We start from the raw sequence: 6,969 nt of genomic DNA on the forward strand, positions 1-6,969 counted from the left end.
AATCCCTTTGCTCCTTTTTAAGTTGAGTTTCTTTCTTTCTTTATTTTATTTTTCTTCTTCTTTTCGAATTTCTTTCTTGTTGAGTTGTAGGAGCTCCCTTTCTATTCTGGATTTTAATCCCTTATCAGATATATGACTTGCAAATATGCTTTTGCGTAATTTTAAAACTTCATCCAAAAGAAAGTAGCAATGTTATCATTAATAGCCATCAAAGTGGTAACGGCCTGCCTGTCGAATGCTAGCTGAATGCTAGCTAACGTCAAATGTGTTGCCAGCTGGGAGACTAGCTTCCTTCCTGTCAGCGCCTCAGAAATGGGGGCAAGCCACCAACAGGTGGCAAGAACGAGAGCCCCACGGGGTCAGGGCACAAGGGAGAGAACAGCCAGAGCTGGCGTCCTGTTTCAGAAACTTGGAGGGTCGAGCGATAGACCCTGGCTTCTCCCTCCTCCTGCCCCACAGCCATGCCTATTGACTGGGAAAGCCTCTTCCCGGTCTTCCTCCCAAGTGGCCGGCCCTCCTCCTCCAGCTTCACTTGCTGAGTTTATCACCTCCTCCCCTCCGGATCCTGTTCCCCAACAGGGAGTCAAGCCGTTACTAGTATTTCAGGCCAGGCTTTCTTTTCACTTTGTTTCTAGGGCCTCATTCATCTGAGGCTGACCGTGGAGCTGGCGGTAAGATGGCTGACAGCCCACATCTCTCCAAAACAGGGCTGTGGTTAAAGACATGGGCTCAGGCCTCAGGGGTAGTGCCATGTTTGAGCTCAGTCGTCGAAGCTGTGTTTGAATCCTGGATCCCCTCTTTCTGAGCCCTGTGATCTTGGGAAACCACTTCTCCAAGCCTCATTTTTCTCGTTTGCCATTGGGGAATCATCAGAGGGCTGTGGTAAGCATTAGATGAGATAGTTCCTGGAATGTGTCTAGACCAGGGATAGCATGTCGTATGGGCTTAATAAGCTATTATTGTCGTCACTCGCTCCACAGTTCTTCTGGAGTTCCGGAATCGGCACGTCCCTGTGAGTAACCCCAACCATGCTATGATTTTCTGCTCGGTACCTTTCCCGGGTTGCTGACTGCATGCTCCACGAATAGACAATGATGCCGCCCAAGGTGTCCTGATAACATTAGAAACTGAATCACGGTGCCCAGATACAAAGCAAGAGAAGAGGGTGTCCCAGAGAAAGGTGGGTCACTCAGAGCCACCCTGTGGAGCATCGACAACACTATGTGATATCTTCCTTGACTGCCTAAAACAGCATCACACTCACCTGGGAACATGACGTAATTTCAGTGTTTTGGCCAAGATTCAGTTGTGGGTGGTGATAATGCCACCAGGCGTTAGACTGGTGAGGTCAGACCGGGCCTCAGTTCAGCAACCTCGGTTCTTGAGTTCTGGCTAAGAAAGAATTCAGAGCCAAGACTCAAACTATAAGAGAAAGTTTATTTAGGAAGTCACAAAGTACCTGTTTGATTTCTCAGTCAGGGGGCGGGGCATGCAGGAGGCAGCTGATGGATGTTTCTCTCTCATCGATGTTACTGTCTCTATCCCTCTCCCTTCCTTTCTAAAAATCAATTAAAAATATATAGAAAGTCACAGAGGTAGAAGAAGTGAACTGTAGAAGACATGGGCTCAGGAAACGAGTTGCAGAGGCAAAAGAAGGGACCCCTGGCGCTTAAAAGAGAAGGTAAAGGTGTGCACCTGGGGGAAAGGGGAGGGGGATGGGAAGGGCGTGGGCGTACTCTGATAGGGAGAAGGCACTGGGTCCTCCGTCCTAAGGGCTTTTACGGGTGACTATTTTAGGGGCGCTTTCAGGGAAGGATCTCAATAGAATATTCATCAGCTTTCCAGGTGTGTCCTTTCGGGGTGATGGGTCACGCCCGGGCAGGGAGTCATTAGTCAATGCAGCTGGTCCTGATGTCAGCCATGGCGTTGCTTGTCTGGTTTTGCTGCTTTTCTAGGCCGGTAGCTGAAACACAACTGAGGCCTAGATGTTATCCCTGGGGGCTAATGCTTAAGGGAGTGGTTGTACAAGGTCCTGCTTGGAAGTTGCTTGAGACCACTCTTTGGCCCCTTGTTCCCTGGGGGGGGGTGTCAACCGCATGAGCAGCGCTATGAAAGGTCAGGGGGTGTAAACCGCATGACCAGCAATATGCTAAGGGAGGAAAGATTACCCTGGGGGCAAGGTCCTTGTTTTCCCAGTTTTGCCTATTTCTAGGCACCGGGGCTTCCCACCCTGGTGACCTTCTGTATCTGGCCTTGTTTTGATCTTGTCTAACTGCTTACCACACAGCATGGCAGCAGCAACCCAGCCATGGATAGGTCTGGCGTGCCCGGGAAGGGATGCCTGAACGAACACCCTGACTCAGTGCAGAATCACTATGGCAGAGCAGCTAAGAGCATGGGTATGAGAGTTAAGCAGTGCTACTCATCAGCTGTGTGACAGAGGCAAGTAGCTTCACCTCTCTGGGCCCCAGCTATTTACCACCCGTAAAACGGAGATTTTAGTACTACCCACTTCATACTATTTTATGTGGATAAAAAGAGTTCGTGTGTGCACAGGACACAGAGCAGGGCCTGGCATTTGGTAAGCACGCTCTTCAACAATGCACGTTATGTTCTGTATTCATCCATCACGAAGGACACAGTAATGGAAGAGAAATGTAACTATCGAGGAGAAACACTCGGACAGAATGGCCTGAGACCCGCCAAGCAACATGCTAGGCTGTGCAGGGAGGAAGAAGATAGCTGGGTGCCAGGCCGTGGTGTTGGTACTTAACTGGCATAGTTCCGTCACTATCACACAGAGACACCTGCACCCAGTGGGGCGGGGCAGGAAGCTGAGGTGAGGAAGGATAAAGAGCCCTCACTGGGGCTCTTCTGGGAAAGCACCCTGGGGAGGAGCACTCGTTTCATTCAAAACATCTTAGTGGACATCTCAAGACTTACTAGTAAGCTTCGTCATTATTATTACTATTATTTTGCCCCAACAACATACACTGAAATAAATTTACATTGAAATACATTCTAACATCCTCCCGTGGCTCCCCACACCTCTGCAACTTCCACACTGAGTTAGTGTCAGGCAGCGGCTAAGGTGCTGCCTTTTTATACTTCTGCCAAAGGAACTCAAAAAGAGTCTGGAGCCCAGCCGGCGTGGCTCAGTGGTTGAGTGTCGCCCTGTGAATCAGGAGGTGACGGTTCAATTCCTGGTCAGGGCACATGCCTGGGTTGCGGCCTCGATTTCCAGTGTGGGACATACAGGAGGCAGCCGATCAATGATTCTTTCTCATCATTGATGTTTCTATCTCTTTATCTCCATCTCTCTTCCTCTCTGAAATCAATAATATATATATTTTAAAGAGTCTGGAGGCTTGAGCTAGAAATAAATGTTAAAGATTTATTCACCGGTTTTAGCCTTTGCAAGCTGGGAACACAACTAGGCAGAAAAACTAGCTGTGTTTCAGAGAAGAGGAGTTAAGAGTTCTTATACTAAAAAGTACATTTTGAGTACATTTTGAGAATTATCAGTCCTGTATTTTTAGCCCTAGGATAGACCAGGATGGTTATCAGCCAGACATCATGAGGTCTGAATAATGGGTATCAGGTGGGTGTTAGGTGGTCTGAATGAGTGAGTCTTGGGGGGCTGTAATCAGAGGGTTATCTGGAGGTCTGGATATCCAGGAATTGACCCAGGACTGAAAAGTTTACAAAGTTAAGTTTCCAGTCTAGCTAGGACAAGAATAGTCTTTTCTCAGCCCCAATCTCAATAATGTTAATAACTTTGGAGCTTGGCTAAAGTGACCCCATTTTATAGATTCCTTAGCTTTCCTCTTTCCTCATATCTACACGGGCACGCAGGGTCTGCTGTTTGTGTCCCACTCGGTGTCCCAGGAACACCTCCTACCCGCTTCGCTCCCCTCCCCACACACACACTGGGGTTTCCAGGAGGCGATCTGTCAATTCTCAGGTTTCAAACCCCTTTTGGTTTGGCATTTGGCAACGGCTCCCTTCCTGGCTCAACTGGCATTTCCTGGCACCCACTCTCCTTCAATTCATCGGCTGGAAGACACAGCAGTGTCGCATGGCGCTTAAAAGCACAGAATCAGATGAGAGTTCAAACCGGTACTCACTGGCTGTGTGGATTTAGGTAAATGACCCCACCTCTCAGAGCCTCAGTTTCCCCATCGTCCGCATGGGAATCACCTGCCCTTTCCAGCACGGTGGTGAGGATTACCAGAGATAAAGGAGCAGCGCTTAGCACATACCTGGCAGAGTGAGTGCTAGATAAATGGGAGCTATTATTAGCTGGCATCTGATAGCTCAGCCAGGCCCTGCAGCTGCTCTTTTGAGTCCCCACCCAGACTCCCTCCTCCCTCCCAGCCGCCAGCGTTGAGGAGTAGGATAATTACTAACGTGTTGAAAACTGGGTGGGGCACAGGTATATTTAAAATTACAAACCAGTTTGATTTCGGGCGGGCAGATTGTAGGGCACTATTTGCCCCAGGCTGATGGTTGCTGTTTTAATCATTTGGGTTGGGGGTGGGAGTGGGGAACCAAGACAGGGTCCCAAATGCTGGGCGCTGTTGTCAGCTGGCCTAGGAAGCCACCCACAATAAGGGGGGAGGTCACGTCCCTCTCTGTTCTCCTCGTTCCCACTGGAGTACTTGCGAGGGCTGCAGACAATTGAGCCACAAGTAGGAGGTACCAGAATTGGTTGCTGGCACCAAGGAAACCAGACTCTAAGCGGCTCATAATACTCACTCTTTCGAAACAAAACAAAACACACAACAACTAACCCAGGCGTCTCTGGCCAGTATGAGGCAGAATGTTGACCTCTGAAGCAAGTTCACAGAAACAGTTGCTATCAGGAGTGAAGTATTCAGTGACTTTTTATAAAGCTGGAATGAGCTCTACTTGTCTTCCAATCAGAAAACAAAAATAAAAGAGACCTTGGGTCCTCTGGTGCGATGGAGAACAGTCTTTATCTCTTTGAGGTTCATTCATGTCAAATGAAGGCCACAAAGAGGTCAAAAGTGCCCATGCTTATCTCTTAGCTAAACCCGGGCTTTCCTTGCTTGCAGCAAGGTTCTAGGCCAGGCTCAGGTGAATCAGGGCGTTGTCCCTGGAGTTCCCTCTCGAGGCTGCCCTTGGGGTTCGTGAGCCTGCAAAGGTCCTCTTTTGGGGACCAGGAAGCATTGAGTTCCAGCCTCCCAGCTTCATGAAAGCTGACGTAATGTGGCCAAATGGACTGCGTCGCACGTCCTGTGTTGCATTTGGAATCCAAACTGGAGCTTTCTGCTGAATGAGAGGCGACAGAGTGAAAGGGAATGGAGGAAACTGAGAAAAAAAAAATTCCTTGTGGCATTTCTAAGTGCGGCTGTAATTAAACGCACAAATATAGTATCTGCTCTAAAAACAACAATACCTACTGTTTGGAGGGTAGTTTTGGGCCTGATGAACCTTCCCTGAAAATCTCCTAAGAGAGTCCTAGGTTTTGGTTTTTCTATCTTTTCCTTTTCCCCTCATCTTTCCTAGTTCCTTCTTTCTCCTTTGCTCCCCTCCATGGACATTTTTGGAGGAAGGCAAATGGGCTCTATCAGCCAATTGCAGAGCTCAAATCCTATATAATAAAAGGCTAATATGCAAATTGACCGAATGTGGAATGACCAGTGGCTATGATGTGCACTGACCACCAGGGGGCAGACGCTCAATGCAGGAGCTGCCCCCTGGTGGTCAGTGTGCTCCCACAGGGGGAGCACCGCTCAGCCAGAAGCCGGGCTCATGGCTGGCGATCGCAGCGGCAGTGGCAGGAGCCTCATCAGCCTCCATGGCAGCGCTAAGGACCCCTCGGGATTTCCAACTGCCGGCTTAGGCTGGCTCCCCACAGGCTAAGCTGCAGTCGACATCCCCAGGGGTCCCAGACTGCAAGAGGGTACAGGCCAGGCTGAGGGGACACCCCCCCCCCCCCCCCCCAGGGCATGAATGTTGTGCACTGGGCCTCTAATATGGAAATAAAGATGCACCACAGCTGAAATCTCAGTGTTCTCTGACAGCCATGTCTCTGAACAGAGAGTCCCAGAACAGCAAGAGAAGTCTTGAGGCATGGCTTGGGCTTTTCAGGTCTTTAATCCTCAAAGCCACCAACTCTCTGCAGGGCTCTTGGGGCGACCTTGGAAGCAGCTCACTTCACCCAGCCCTCTCTGCTCCGTCCCTCCTTCAGTGGTCCAGCAGTGCCAGGAGCGTCCTCGGGTGCAGACATAAAGATTGGAGCAGAGTGCTTACAGCTCTTTTAGAATCTGTCCAGCAGGTTGTTAATGTAAGAAACCATTGAAACCTGTAAAGAATTTTTGTGAGTTCATTTGAGCCAAACTGTCGACATATGCTGGGAAGCAGAACCTCAAGGAATTGAGATCATGCTCCAGAGAATGGCCGGTTACATCTGTATTTATACATTGCAATCAAAGGAAGGGACGTAGGTGGGTTACATGAAATCCATTGGTGATAGATTAGAGAGGCAAGAGAAAGCAAAGTGGGGAAACCCCTGGGATTGGATAAAAAGTAAAATGATGGACACATACTTAGGTGGGTGCAGGAACAATTAACATGATAATGAAGGAATTTGTGGTATCTGTCCTGGCGCCAGCACATTTGGTTGTGCCCCAGGGGCTCCAGAAAAAGGGAAGTTACAAGCTACCCAGACACTTCAAGGGTATGTTATCATAGATGCAAAAAGACAGATAGGCTCAGTTAAGATAAAGGTTGACCTTGTCAGTGAAGATACTGGCCTAGGACGTAGCTGCCTACCATAATTGCTTTTAAAGTTTAATTTCAGACCATCCTTTGTGGTTACTTTAGGTCTCTGAGTTTGCAAGACTGCCATGCAGGCCTCCCCAGAGCTTGTCAGGTCAGCATGTGGCCCCTTTTGTCCACAAGGTCTTTCCGGGCTTTTTACCAGAAGCCTTTCCCTTCCGC

General features: G+C 49.0%; 1 pseudogene; it reads left to right on the forward strand.

The window, feature by feature from the left end:
• Nucleotides 1–6,269: 6,269 nt before the first annotated feature.
• LOC111826955 lies at nt 6,270–6,326 on the forward strand (annotated as a pseudogene).
• The last annotated feature ends 643 nt before the right edge of the window (nt 6,327–6,969 follow it).

The sequence above is a fragment of the Myotis lucifugus genome, unplaced genomic scaffold (genome assembly GCF_000147115.1).
Source record: "Myotis lucifugus unplaced genomic scaffold, Myoluc2.0 scaffold_114, whole genome shotgun sequence".
Classification (NCBI taxonomy): Eukaryota; Metazoa; Chordata; class Mammalia; order Chiroptera; family Vespertilionidae; genus Myotis; species Myotis lucifugus.